The sequence below is a fragment of the Pleurodeles waltl genome, chromosome 4_1 (genome assembly GCF_031143425.1).
Source record: "Pleurodeles waltl isolate 20211129_DDA chromosome 4_1, aPleWal1.hap1.20221129, whole genome shotgun sequence".
Taxonomy (NCBI): domain Eukaryota; kingdom Metazoa; phylum Chordata; class Amphibia; order Caudata; family Salamandridae; genus Pleurodeles; species Pleurodeles waltl.
Window position 1 is genome coordinate 131,166,219 of NC_090442.1, and position 14,831 is coordinate 131,181,049.

Consider the following 14,831-nt stretch of genomic DNA (forward strand, 5'->3'; position numbering starts at 1 on the left):
AGAAATTCCCACGTCCCAGGAGGAGGCGAAGCCTGAGGGTGATGTCCCGGAGCCTACAGGGGAACAGGTGGCTCAACTGGGTGAAGTCTCTGAGCTGTCATAGTGGCAGCAGGAAGGGGGACCCACCAGGGAGGCATTCTGTGAAGTAAAGAAGACGTTCCCTACTCTAGTGGGTTTGTAGTAGCAGGCTGCAGACCAGGCAGCTGGCATGGAGCCCGGATCTCTTCTGATTTATAGGTAGGATGGCCTCCTGTATAGTGAGTCTAAGGTTCCTGAGCCTGGTTCAGCCGTGTGCTGGTGGTACCCCAGTGCTTCAGAGTCTTCCTTCTCGGTTTAGCTCATGATGTGCCTTTAGCAGGACATTTGGGGCAGGACAAGACCTTTGAGCAGCTTGTCCCCCACTTCCTCTGGTTCCTAATGTGCAGGCACTCAGACACTCATTGCAGTTCTTGCCAGACTTGTCAGGCAAGTGGCAAGAGTGGGGGAAATGCAAGGCTTACCTCAAACCTTTTCCAGTGGTCAGTACTCCCTTTGAAAGGGTCAGTATTGACTTTGTGGGGCCTCTGGATCCTAAGACAGCCATGGGCAACAGGTTCATCCTGGTCTTGGTGGACCATGCCACCCGCTACCCAGAAGCCATTCCTCTTGGGTCAACCACTTCCCATGTGGTGGGTCGTTCGTTGATAGGGGATTTTACCCCCAGGATGTATTCAGTTACATGCTGCCTCTGAGAAACAAGACTGCCCGCTTCAGGGGTCTCGCATAGGAGAACCTGGAAGCCAGCCAGGAAGACCTGGTATGACCAGAATGCCACTCTGTTCAAGTTACAACCTGGACAAAAAGTGTGCGTAATGGCGCCAGTGGAGCCTACGGCGCTCTAGGACAAGTGGACTTGACCATTTGAGGTGGTGGAGCGCAAGAGTGAAGTCACCTACCTTGTGGACTTGTGGACTCCCTTGAACCCTTTAAGGGTCCTAGATGTGAACCGGCTCAAGCCACACTTTGAGCGAACTGAACTGTCCAATCTCCTAGTAACAGATGATGGGGTGGATGAAGAGAGTGAGCCTCTTCCTGACCTCCTGTCTGCTGGAGAAAAAGATGGGTCCGTGGAGGGAGTGATCCTCTCCTCCTGACACCAGAGCAACAGAGGGGACAGTTCGTCGTGCTGTTCTCTCTGATCCCAGGGGTTACACACTTGTGTACACATGATGTGGACACTGGGGACAGTCCTCCTGTTAAACACAAAGTTTACAGAGTGACTGACAGAGTAAGGGCTGACATTAAAGACGAAGGCCCTCATTATGACATTGGCGGTAAATGCCGCCTACTGCCACATTGATGGCCGGCAACATTCCGCCGCGGTGGCACGCACCCCATATCACATACCCCACCACATTGCACAACACACTCTCACCGATACACACCACACAACATCCATGTCCCCACAAAGGCACCCCCGTTTCACTGATGAGGAGTTAAGGGTCATGGTGGAGGAAATCGTCATGGTAGAGCCACAGTTGTTTGGAGCACAGGTACAGCAAATATCCATTGCCAGAAAGAGTGAGCTATGGCGGAGAATCGTGGACAGGATGAACGCCGTGGGACAGCACCCAAGAACAAGAGATGACACCAGGAAGAGGTGGAACAACCTACGGGGGAAGGTACGTTCTGTGGCAGCAAGGCACCAGCACGCCATACAGAGGACTGGCGGTGGACCCTCACCTCCTCCCCACAGCAAGGCAGGAGCAAGTCTTGGCATTACTGCATCCTGAGGGACTCACTGGAGTAGCCGGAGGACTGGACACTAGTGAGTCAATATTTACTACTTATCACCTCCCATGCCTGCATGCCATTACACCCCCCCACCCTCACTCCCATAATTCCCCTCCATCCCACAAACTGCACCTACACATATGACTAACCCCAATGCCAAATCCTGCATGCCATACCAATGCATGGACAGTCCTCCCAGCCCTGCATGGACACCAATCACTAAAGCATGCACAGCATAGGAAAACTAACAATCCCACAATCCATCACCATACACAAATAAAGGTGGCAGGGCAACAGCAACGATAGAGGGGAAGCCAGGGATATACAATATGTCACAGACATGAAGCATAATATATCACTTAAATCCCCACAGATGCCCCAGCCAATCCCAGCGGAGAGGAGGTGCCACGACTATCCAGTCCCCCAACAGAAGATGCCCCCAGTGATGACAGTAACTCTGGACTTCAGGATCTGGACCAACAACCTGGCCCATCAGGGACCACTGGACAGTCGGTCACCCTAGCCCACTCACAGTCCACCACAGAGCCTACCCCATCAGTATCCAACACCACAGCCCCCACCCAGTATACCCACACCTCTGTCTCCAGGACATGTCAATCATCATTGTGCCCACCTGTACAGGGACCCCAGTCCACACCTCGCCCCCAAGACAATCATGGACCTGGGGTCAGTGGCAGTGGGTACAATGTTCAGGGGACAGAGGCACAGGGCAACAGGGACACTGAGAGGACCGCTGTGTGCCGGGCGAGGAGAGGCCCAGGGAACCTACTCTCCAGGAGGCACTCACTGAGATGCTGGGAGCCTACCAACATTCCCAGGACATGATTGGCCAGATCCTTGACAACGTGTAGGAGAACAGCCGGCGGCAGGCGGAACAGTATCAGGGGATCAGGGATGACTTACAGGCCATCAACACCACCTTGATCTCCATAGCAGGGGTGTTGGCAGACATGGCCAGCATCATGAGGGAAGCAACAGCACAGCGGCGGGCACTTACCACTAGCCAGTCCATTGACCAGCCCTCCACTTCCGCTGCAGGTAGTGGGCAGGAGGCCCTGCCACAGGACCCACAGGCCACCAGCACCCCTCCCCCTGCGGAAGGTGAACCACCCCGCAAGTGTTCCCTGCGACTCAGACAGAAGCCAGAGACACCTGCCAAGACCACCACCAGGAAATGAGACTCTCCTGATTGACCCCCTTGTGTCCCACACTGTCACCTTGTCCACTTTGAACTGCCTTTGCTCCCCTTCCTATGGCCCCTTGGACACTGGACTTGTGCTACAGGCTGGAACAACACCCTGGACTTTCCTCCATCATCACCCCATTCCATTGCACTTTTCCCTCAATTTCATAGCACTACAATAAACACCCTTGAACACAACTTGACTACTAGTATTTTATGTGTTGAAAATGTGCATTTATGGAACAGTCACGTGATCTGAACACTGTGAGAGCACAGAAATAATGACCTCTAGCTGTCAGTACTCATCACATCAGTACACAGTTGTTATCTCACCAACATCTGTAAAATGACAAGCCATAGGTGACATTATGTTGAGATGCAATGGAAGTTAATGCCATCATGCTACAGCCACACAGAGTCAGAGGAATGGTCAGTTGCACTGTCTCACCTGTGAGTCATTGGAAGTATTGACGTATAACTGATGTTCGGTTGTCCTCATCCTCCTCCTCTGCCTCCTCATCCTCACTGTCCTCAAGGTCCACTGCTGCCATAGGGGCATTTCCAGTCTTCTCCTCCTCCTGCAGAAAAGGTACATGCCGTCTAAGGGCCGGGTTGTGCACCATGCAGCATGCCACTACTATCTGGCAGACCTTCCCGGGTGAGTAGCATAGGGATCCATCCACCTGTCAGATGGAGGCACCTGAACCTGGCCTTCAGGAGCCCGAAGGTCCTCTCAATGATCCTTCTGGTTCGCCCATGTGCCTCACTATAACGTTCCTCAGCCCCTGTCCTGGCATTCCTCACAGGGGTCAGCAGCCACAATAGGTTTGGGTAGCCAGAGTCACCTGCAAGTATTGAGGGACAACATTTAGCCTCACACAATGCTATGGGGATGACACCTGAAGGCATACACTAACATACAGTGGGTGGGGACCATGGCTCATCTATTAGCCACACCCTGTGCCTCTGTAGTTGGGCCATCAAATTTGGGATGCTGCTATTCCTTAGAACAAAGACGTCATGCACCGACCCAGGATACTTAGCATTGACGTGTGAGATGTACTGATCCGCCAGGCACACCATTTGCACATTCAGTGAGTGGAAACTCTTACGATTCCTGAACTCCTGTTCATTCTGGCGGGGGGACTAATGTAATATGTGTCCTGTCAATCACCCCAACAATATTGGGTATATGTCCCATTGCATAGAATCCGGCCTTCACAGTGGCCAGATCTTCCACCTGGGGGAAAGTTATGTAGGTGCACATGTGTTTCACCAGGGCAGACAAAACTCTTGCCAGCATGATTGAGAACGTTGGCTGTGACATTCCTACTGCCAAACCCACTGTCACTTGGAAAGAACTAGTTGCCAGGAAATGGAGCACTGATAGCACTTGCACAAGAGGGGGGATACCAGTGGGATGACGGATAGCTGATATCAGGTCAGGCTCCAATTGGGCACACAGCTCTGTGATTGTGGCCCTTTCCGGTCTATAGGTTAGTATTATGTGCCTGTCCTACAGTGTAGCTAAGTCCACAAGGGGTCTGTACAAAGGAGTTTGTCTCCTCCTCCTATTCATCCACAGCAGTAGATATCTAAGGGATGCAAGAGTAAGTAGGCTGTCACAATTTGAACAATGGAACCACAACCTAGATGTACTTAGTGCATTTATGTGATGGGACAGTGGGAATAGCGAGGTATGTGCTAATCTAGGTTGTGACGCATTTAAGGTTGATACGACCGTTGTCCACCACCATGAAATGGCGACCGCCTGTCCTATATGTCGGGACGGGTGGAAGTGATGTAACTCCGCCGACATTGGGCGTCGTGGCGGAAGGCGGTCTTGCACCACCGTGCAATTCCTCATTGGATCATATGGGGGCTCTATGAAGTACAGGGGCCAATGGGGATCAGTGCCGGCAGTGACGGTGTACACCGTCACGGACGTGACCGTCATTTTCTATCTGATTCCTCACTTGTTTCCTGACCTTCAACAGGAGAACACCTACACTGTGGTTGCTGCTGTAACCTGTGTCTGGAACCTACTATGGAGGGTGTGACTGCTGTATGGGTCTCCAGACCAACAGGTGAGTACACCTTTGGCACAATGCATGTGGGAAGGATACATGGAGATGTGTGTGCAAGCATCGGGGGGGATGTAATGTGGTGGTGTACATGGTGTGCGCTGGCCGATGTGTGTGCAAATGGTGACGGAAATTGGATTGGTGGGCCATATGTGTGACAGGCTGGATTGTATGTGTAATGGTGTCCTCCTGTCTGTATTACCTCTGCAGGTCAGCACCCATCAAAAGAAGGGATTATGGTGATTATGGTGTGCCATTGCCAAGGACGTGCAGACCCTGGGGCTCTATGGCAGGCGGAGCACTGTAGGAGGCTGGCCTGGCTTGTAGTGGGTACCAAGGGGTACTTACACTCTGTACCAGGTCCAGTTATCCCTTATTAGTGTAGAACAGGTGTTTCTAGCAGCTTAGGCTGATAGAAGGTAGCCATAGCAGAGCAGCTTAGGCTGAACTAGGAGACATGCAAAGCTCCTACTATACCACTGGTGTCATATGCTCAATATCATAAGAAAACACAATACACCGATGTACTTAAAATAAAGGTACTTTATTTTTATGACAATATGCCAAAAGTATCTCAGTGAGTACCCTCGGTATGAGGATGCCAAATATACACAAGATATATGTACACAATACCAAAAATATGCAGTAATAGCAAAAGGAAGTAATGCAAGCAATGTAAAGTTACAGTAGATTGCAATAGGAGCACATAGGTATAGGGGCAACACAAACCATATACTCCAAAAGTGGAATGCGAACCACGAATGGACCCCAAACCTATGTGAGCTTGTAGAGGGTCGCTGGGACTGTAAGAAAACAGTGAGGGTTAGAAAAATAGCCCACCCCAAGACCCTGTAAGGGAGGTGTAAAGTGCACCTAGAACCCCCAGAGAGCACAGAAGTCGTGATAGGGGGATTCTGCAAGGAAGACCAACACCAGTAATGCAACAACAGTGGATTTCCGGACCTGAGTACCTGTAAGACAAGGGGACCAAGTCCAAGAGTCGCGACAGTGTCGAGAGTGGGCAGATGCCCAGGAAATGCCAGCTGAGTGTGCAAGGAAGCTGCCACCGGATGGAAGAAGCTTTGTGTTCTGCAAGAATGAAGAGGACTAGGAACTTCCCCTTTGGAGGATGGATGTCCCATGTCGTGAAGAAGCTTGCAGAGGTGTTCCCACGCAGAAAGACCACAAACAAGCCTTGCTAGCTGCAAGGGTCGCGGTTAGGGTTTTTGGAAGCTGCTGTGGCCCAGGAGGGACCAGGATGTCGCCACTTGGATGAGGAGACAGAGGGGGCGCCCAGCAAGTCAGGGAGCCCTCACAGAAGCAGGCAGCACCCGCAGAAGTACCGGATCAGGCACTTAGAAGAGGAGTGAACCGGAGTCCACCCGAAGTCAGAAAAGGGAGTCCCACAACGCCGGAGGACAACTCAGAAGGTTGTGCACTGCAGATTAGAGTGTCGGGGACCCAGGCATGGCTGTGCACGAAGGAAATCCTGTAAGAGTGCACAGAAGCCGGAGCAGCTGCAAATCACGCGGTACTCAGCAATGCAGTCTAGCGTGTGGAGGCAAGGACTTACCTCCACCAACCTTGGACTGAAGAGTCACTGGACTGTGGGAGTCACTTGGACAGAGTTGCTGAGTTCCAGGGACCACGCTCGTCGTGCTGAGAAGGGACCCAGAGGACCGGTGATGTAGTCTTTTGTTGCCTGCGGTTGCAGGGGGAAGATTCCGTCGACCCACAGGAGATTTCTTCAGAGCTCCTGGTGCAAGAAGGAGGCAGGCTACCCCCAGAGCATGCACCACCAGGAAACAGGATGAAGCGATACAAGGTTGCAGTAGTCGTCTTTGCTACTTTGTTGCAGTTTTGCAGGCGTCCTGAGCAGTCAGCGGTCGATCCTTTGGCAGAAGGTGAAGAGGGAGATGCAGAGGAACTCTGATGAGCTCTTGCATTCGGTGTCTGAAGAATTCCCCAAAACAGAGACCCTAAATAGCCAGAAAAGGAGGTTTGGTTACCTAGGAAGGAGGATAGGCTAGTAAGAAAGGTAAGAGCCTATCAGAAGGAGTCTCTGATGTCACCTGATGGCACTGGCCACTCAGAGCAGTCCAGTGTGCCAGCAACACCTCTGTTTCCAAGATGGCAGAGGTCTGGAGCACACTGGAGGAGCTCTGGGCACCTCCCCTGGGAGGTGCAGGTCAGGGGAGTGGTCACTCCCCTTTCCTTTGTCCAGTTTCGCGCCAGAGCAGGGCTGGGGGATCCCTGAACCGGTGTAGACTGGCTTATGCAGAGATGGGCACCATCTGTGCCCATCAAAGCATTTCCAGAGGCTGGGGGAGGCTACTCCTCCCCATCCCTGACACCTTTTTCCAAAGGGAGAGGGTGTAACACCCTCTGTCTGAGGAAGTCCTTTGTTCTGCCTTCCTGGGCCAGGCCTGGCTGGACCCCAGGAGGGCAGAAACCTGTCTGAGGGGTTGGCAGCAGCTGCAGTGAAACCCCGGGAAATGCAGTTTGGAAGTACCCGGGTCTGTGCTAGAGACTCGGGGGATCATGGAATTGTCTCCCCAAAGCCAGAATGGCATTGGGGTGACAATTCCATGATCTTAGACATGTTACATGGCCATGTTCGGAGTTAGCATTGTGACGCTATACATAGGTAGTGACCTATGTATAGTGCAAGCGTGAAATGGTGTCCACGCACTCACAAAGTCTGGGGAATATGCCCTGAACGATGTGGGGGCACCTTGGCTAGTGCCAGGGTGCCCACACACTAAGTAACTTAGCACCCAACCTTTCACCCGGTGAAGGTTAGACATATAGGTGACTTATAAGTTACTTAAGTGCAGTGGTAAATGGCTGTGAAATAACGTGGACGTTATTTCACTCAGGCTGCAGTGGCAGGCCTGTGTAAGAATTGTCAGAGCTCCCTATGGGTGGCAAAAGAAATGCTGCAGCCCATAGGGATCTCCTGGAACCCCAATACCCTGGGTACCTCAGTACCATATACTAGGGAATTATAAGGGTGTTCTAGTATGCCAATGTGAATTGGTGAAATTGGTCACTAGCCTGTTAGTGATAATTTAGAAAGCAGAGAGAGCATAACCACTGAGGTTCTGATTATCAGAACCTCAGTGAGACAGTTAGTCATCACACAGGGAACACATACAGGGCACACTTATGAGCACTGGGGCCCTGGCTGGCAGGGTCCCAGTGACACATACACTAAAACAACATATATACAGTGAAATATGGGGGTAACATGCCAGGCAAGATGGTACTTTCCTACAAGCTCCCACTGTCAGAAACGGTGGGAGGAACTGAGGCACTGAAGACCATGGAGGTCCAGCTGGGGATAGCCTCCTAACGAGGAAGGGGTGCCCGTCGAAACCTGACCCCCCCTGGGGGCCCGCATACTGACGGTGGCCTACCCAGAGCTGGATGGGCGCTTGAGGGCATCACAGCAGCCACAAGGGGTGAGTACAGTGGGCATTACTACAATAATTGGCAGGAGGCCTGGGATCCCGGTGGTGGGTGTGAGTTAGTGGGTGCCCCTTAATGCCAGGCCAAATATTGCAGTGTGATCCAGCTCAAGGGTAATGGGTGTATGGCAAATGCAGGTAACCTAGCTTGTTAGCATTCCATGTTAGTCAGGGCTTTGTGGGTATCAGAAGGGGTGCAGTTGGTGGTGTGTGGCCCTCATCTTGCCGTGGCATCTAGCCAAATCACTGGCAGTGTATTGCATAGTGCTCAAACCTGATCCCTGTGTGTGACAGTGCTGTGTATGCCAACGGTGGTGTTGGTGCAGTAATTGACCCAGTGTTTCCTTTCTCTCTCGCCCCCTTTTTTCTTCTGTTATCATGTCTATGTGTGCATTAGCATCATCTGGCGGAGGAGCAGAGGCACCAGTGACAGAGGGAGCTGCATCCCACAGGACCCTGGAGGCAGAGTCCACCGACACCGAGGGAACCAGTGGGACGGAGAGTGAGGGGAGCACCACGGTGGAGACAGGAGGTGACAACACAGACTCAGACATCTCCTACAATGGAAACTCCCTGGTGGTGGGGGACACCTCTGTGACCACCCCAGCTGCAGCCACCACGCCCGTGCCAGCACCGCCCCCCCAGTAGCCCCTTAGAGAGTTTCCCGTGCCCGCTCACCCAGAATGGTGGGCATCTCTTTCGCCCCAGGCACCTCGAGCCCTACCCCAGTGAGCCCTGCTGCCCTGAGTGAGGAGGCTATTGACCTCCTGAGATCCATCTCTGTAGGGCAGTCAACCATTGTGAATGCCATCCAGGGACTGGCATCCCAGATGCAGCAATGCAATGCATTCCTGGAGGGCATTCACTGTGGATTGGCAGCCCAACAGAGATCGATTCAGGCTCTGGCCTCCTCTCTGATGGCAGCCATTGTCCCTGTTCCTACCGTCCCCCCTCCAACTCTCACTTCCCAGTCCCAGTCTCCTCAACCCCAACCCATCCCATGCACACATACAGACGAGCTTCCACACAAGATAACACCCAAGAGTGGCACAGTCAAACACAGGCACCACACTTCATCCCACAAGCACTCACGCAAACACCAGACAGTTGCAGACACAACCACATCCACTGCCTCCACTGTCTCCCCCTCTTCCTCCTCCACCTCCCTCACAGTCACATCCACACTCACACCTGCATGCACTGCATCAACATCCTCCACCAGCATCTCCACACCAAGCAGCACACACACCTCACTAGCAGACACCTCCACAACATCCCTGCATGTGCCCCCTGTGTCTTCTCCCACCCGGTCTGTCCCCCTCCTAAAGGACACAAACGCAAGCACTCACAAACCCAACAGCCTACTACCTCACATCAGCACACTGCCCATGCATCTGCACCCAAGTGTAGTAGACATACACCTCCAACAACCACTCCCTCATCCCACCCCACCATCCCTAAGAAGCTCTTCCTTGCCTGACTTGACCTCTTCCCTCTCCTCCCCCCATCCTGCCCGTAAGAGCAGGGTCCCAACGACCCTGCCCAGCACCTCAGCCAAACAGTCCACGCGGACAGTGGTGGGACCACCTAGTCATGGTCGCAAGTCAGTGAAGGATCCCATTCCACCAGCCAGGAAGGTTAAGGATCCCACACCTCCTGCCATGAAGGGGAAGGAACCCTCACCTCCTGTCATGAAGGGGAAGAAGCCCACACCTTCTGCCATGAAGGGGAAGAAGCCCTTGACTCCTGCCAGGAAGGCTAAGGAGCCCGTACATCCTGACATGAAGGGGAAGAAGCCCTCAACCCCTGCCAGGAAGGGTAAGGATCCACCGCCTCCTGCGATGAAGGGGAAGAAGCCCTCAACTCTAGCGGAGGCTGTCAGGGTGACACCACCACCACCAGTGGTCACGGGGGCCCTCACTGCCAGCTGAGGAAGTGCAGCCTACTCCTCCTGCAGAGGCTGCCCAGGAGCCACCTTCACCTGCTGAGACAGTGCAGCCCTCACCTTCAGCCGAGGCTGCCCAGGAGGCACCTTCACCTGCTGACACAGGGCAGCCCTCACCTCCAGATGACACAGTGCAGCCATCACCACCAGCGGAAGCTATGTAGGCCGCCATCCAGGGACTGCTGTTCAAGGGGCCCCCTCCAGAACCAGTGAGTATGTTCCCCACATGAGAGTCTGTGTTCTTGCACTCCCCAGCAGAGAGAAATGGGCAGGGACCCCCTCCAGAACCAGTGGGACAGTCACCCACTCCAGAGACTGTGGCCTTGCTCTCCCCAGCAAAGAGAAATGGGCATGGAGCCCCCTCTGGAACCAGTGGGGTTGTTCCCCTATTTGGCTGAGGTGTCCCCCCAATCTCCCTGAGGTGCCTGCCCACTTGCAAACTGATGCCAATGCAGAGTTCTATCCGGATGAAGTCAGGTTTCGAGTTGGGCCTTGGACTGTGCCCTGTGGCCATGTGGGCCCTTAGTACTTTGGACTGGGCATTGTCCTTTTGTGTACATTTGTACATAACTGTTTTTCGTACAATTTGTTGTTTTGGTAGCTGTTTACAATCAATACATTCTCATTACTGCGTTCTTGTTGTCCTTGCATTATTCTGCCATGTATTGTGTGCCATCTTCGTCTGCAGCTGGTTGAGTGTATGATGTGTCTGTGTCGGGTGTGTGTCGTGAGTATGTGTGTCACTGTCGTTTTCCTACCTCCCTCCCTTGTGTGCTAGGTGGCTGTACTCACTGTAGTCGTCTTTATCGGCGTTGGTGTTCCAGGTGGGTCATGATGTAGATGAGCATTGGAAAGACTTGCAGTTCCGGTTCCATGGCGGCGTTGTTCTTCCCTGTATCTCTGATGGTGAGTCTTTGGTCTTCTGTGTTCTGTTTCCACCAGGCTTTTGATGGTGTTGGTACCATCCCGGAAATCCTGGTGGATTGCAGGGTCATAATATGGTGGGTGGTATTTTGTCTTCCGCCTGGCTGTTGACGGCTACCGCCGCAGTCAGTGGTGTTAATGCCCTGTTGGTTGGTGTGGCACATTGGCTGTCTATGGGAGTTCTCACCGCCATGGTCAGAATTTGACGGTAATTACCGCCAGCCTGTTGGCGGTATTACCGCCACTTTATCACTCACCGCTAATGTCATAATGAGGGCCGAAGTCTCTAAAATGTTAGCATTAGGGGTTATTGATTTCTCCAGCAGCCCTTGGACCAGCCCGGTGGTTTTGGTCCCAAAGCCTGCTGCTACTGGTGCCACTCCAGAACTCAGGTTCTGTGTGTATTACCGGGGACTCAATGTGGTCATCAAGACTGACGTGCACCCCATCCCCAAGTTGATGAGCTCATTGACTGGTTGAGAGCTGCCAAGTACCTAAGTACTTTTGATCTTACCTCTGGGTACTGGCAGATTGCCCTAACTGAAGGGGCTTAGGTGATGGCAGCATTCTCCACACCGGATGGGCACTACCAGTTTAAGGTGATGCCCTTTGGGATGAAGAATGCCCCTGCCACCTTTCAGAGGTTGGTCAACCGGTGTTGGCTGAACTGTATGAGTTCAGTTCTGCCTACCTGGATTACATTGCTATCTTCCACATGGGAGGAACATTTGCAACACCTCTGTAAAGTGTTGGAGGCCCTGCAAAAGGCTTGCTTGCCTCACTATTAAGGCAAGTGACAAATAGAGCAGTGTTCTGTGTTGTGTTTGGGACACCAGGTGGTGAGTGGCCAGGTGGCACCCCTACAGCCAAAGATTGACACCATTCTGGCTTGGGGGCCTCCCAAGACCCAGACTGAGGTGAGAGCCTTTTTAGGCCTCACAGGAGGTTTGTCAAGGGATATGGCACTATTTTTGCCCCCTTGAATGAGCTGACTTCCAAGAAGCAACCCAAAAAGGTGATCTGGACGGAGGCTTGCCAGACCGCTTTTGATGCCCTGAAGGCTGCCATGTGCACAGCTCCTGTGCTGAAGGCACCTGACTACTCCAAGGAGTTTGTTGTGCAAACAGACGCTTCAGAGCATGGAATAGGAGCAGTACTCTCGCAGCTTAATGAAGAGGGCCTAGATCAACCTGTAGCCTACATTAGCAGGAGGTTACTTCCTAGGGAACATAGGTGGAGTGCAATAGAGCGTGAAGCTTTTTCTGTGGTCTGGGTGCTGAAGTAGCTAAGACCCTACATGATGTAGTGTATGTTAAAGGTGGGACATGTACTTATGTGTTTTACATGCCCTAACAGTGAAATACTGCCAAATTCGTTTTTCACTGCTGCAAAGCCTATCCCTCTCATAGGTTAACATGGGGGCTGCCTTTTAATATTATTAAAGTGCAGATTCCCTTTGGGAGCATATGGAAATGTGGAGTTTAGGGTCTCTGAACTCACAATTTAAAAATACATCTTTTAGTAAAGTTTGTTTTCAAATTGTGTGTTTGAAAATGACACTTTTAGAAAGTAGACATTTTCTAGCATAAACCATTCTGTGACTCTGTGTGTTTTGTGGATTCCCTGTCTGGGTCAGTTTGACAGTTGGGCTGCTTGCACCTCTCTCTAGACAGTGACACAAACGGGGCTGGGGTGTAGCCTGCATATCCTGATGAACCATCTGTGTGGGAGGGGAGGTGTGGACATTCACACCTAGCTGGGCTGTGCCTGCCCTCTCACAATGCAGTCTCCAACTGACAAGACCATGTCCACTCACCTGAATTCCAGGTTCCACAGGAGTGAAGAGAATAAAACCCTCAACCCTATACACTATTCTCTCGTATCTGAACTGAACAGGAAACAAGCAAATAGTCTCTGGGGGAAGGGGATAGGGAACAGGGATTTGGGAGGGGAAAAGAAACAAAACACTGGTTCACAGAGGAGCATCACTGTTGTTCTAAGAAAGTTGCCTCAGGGTTTGGTGCAGGAATTTCTAAGACCAAAAACAAATCAAAAACAAAAGAAGTACAAATATCACAGAGTCTTTCAGCAAAATAAAAATAATTATTATCATTCAATTGAGCAATCGCCGAGTCTTTCAGCAAAATCACAACAATCATTAGCAGTGAATGCTCAGCTATTAAACACACTTTTGTAACTCACAACAAAATCATTATAAAATCAAACTTATGAATTTGTCTTTTGTTATTCATTTTCACACAATAGACTAGCTCCCAAAACAATTAGAATAAACATCTAATTTCACATAGATATCGAGCGATGCTTTCCGGAGTTCACAACACTTAACTTCAATTCTGCCTTTAAAATTACTTCTCAAGCTGTCTTTTGAAAATAGCCTTATATCATGGGTTTCTCAGGATCGACGAATGTTTTTCATAATGCACCAAAAGATCACTAACCTCGAGAAGGCTGAAAACAGGGGAACGGGAGGGGGATTATTCATAAATTGATTTCTCCTGGAATGTTTTCGATTATTTGAGGGAGATGGAATAATATTTGTAAATTCTCCAGCTGCTGTGAAAGTAATCCGCTCCCGAGAGGGAAGCTCTGATGAACCCTCGCACTGAAATGACGACTCCAAAAAATAATCACGGAAACTCCATCTGAACCAGGAACACCTGTGAGCAAAGGAAGACTCGAAGTCAAGCACAGAAAACACCTTGGCAGTTCTATTTATAGACTGGAGATGAGTCATCAGACACATGCTGGTGATGAGTCATCATTCACTTCTGATGATTCATATGAAGAAATTCTGGTGAAGAGTCATCAGCCACATGCTGGTGATGAGTCATCAAACACTGCTGATGATTCATATGAAGGAATTCGATGTCTCCACAAACCACTTGGCACACAGTTCACAAATGGAACAACACTTTTTTTATCAATATAAACAAACATGCAATGTAGTTTTCCTCACAAGTTACAGGGAAGTGCTGTGCTGTAAACACATTCATGACATGTTTCATCATTCTTCCTGCATGCTGATTTATTTTGTGAGGGTGCAGCAAGAAGCGTGCGTGTGTGAGTGCGAATCCTAACACCAACCTCCTGGTGTGTGGCTGGGGCCTGGCCTGACAAGAAAGGATTTCAATGACACCTGAGACTTTACTTTGAAGTAGGCCTACGTCAAAGGCAGAAAGGGTTATAAGAAGAGCACCCCAAACCCCTGAAGATTAGTTTACTTCAAGGATTCAAGAGGAACCTCTGCCTGGAGAAGAGCTGAAGAGCTGAGGAGAAGTGCTGCCCTAGCCTGTGACTGTGCTAGGCTATCCCGCAATTGCTGCTTCTGCCTGTGCTAGGGGATAGAGACTGGACTTTGTTGCATTCCTGCTTGAGAAGTGACTCCAAGGACTTGGGGTAGAGCTTGCCTC

At 51.2% G+C, this 14,831-nt stretch overlaps 1 long non-coding RNA gene across 1 annotated transcript in view; it reads right to left on the reverse strand.

Moving 5' to 3' along the window:
• Positions 1 to 14,067, reverse strand: part of LOC138288482 (uncharacterized) — a 68,699-nt gene extending 54,632 nt beyond the window's left edge. The window contains exon 1 of the long non-coding RNA XR_011202409.1: positions 13,860 to 14,067. This is a non-coding gene — a long non-coding RNA (uncharacterized lncRNA). The remainder of the gene's footprint in view (positions 1 to 13,859) is intronic.
• Positions 14,068 to 14,831: the final 764 nt, after the last annotated feature.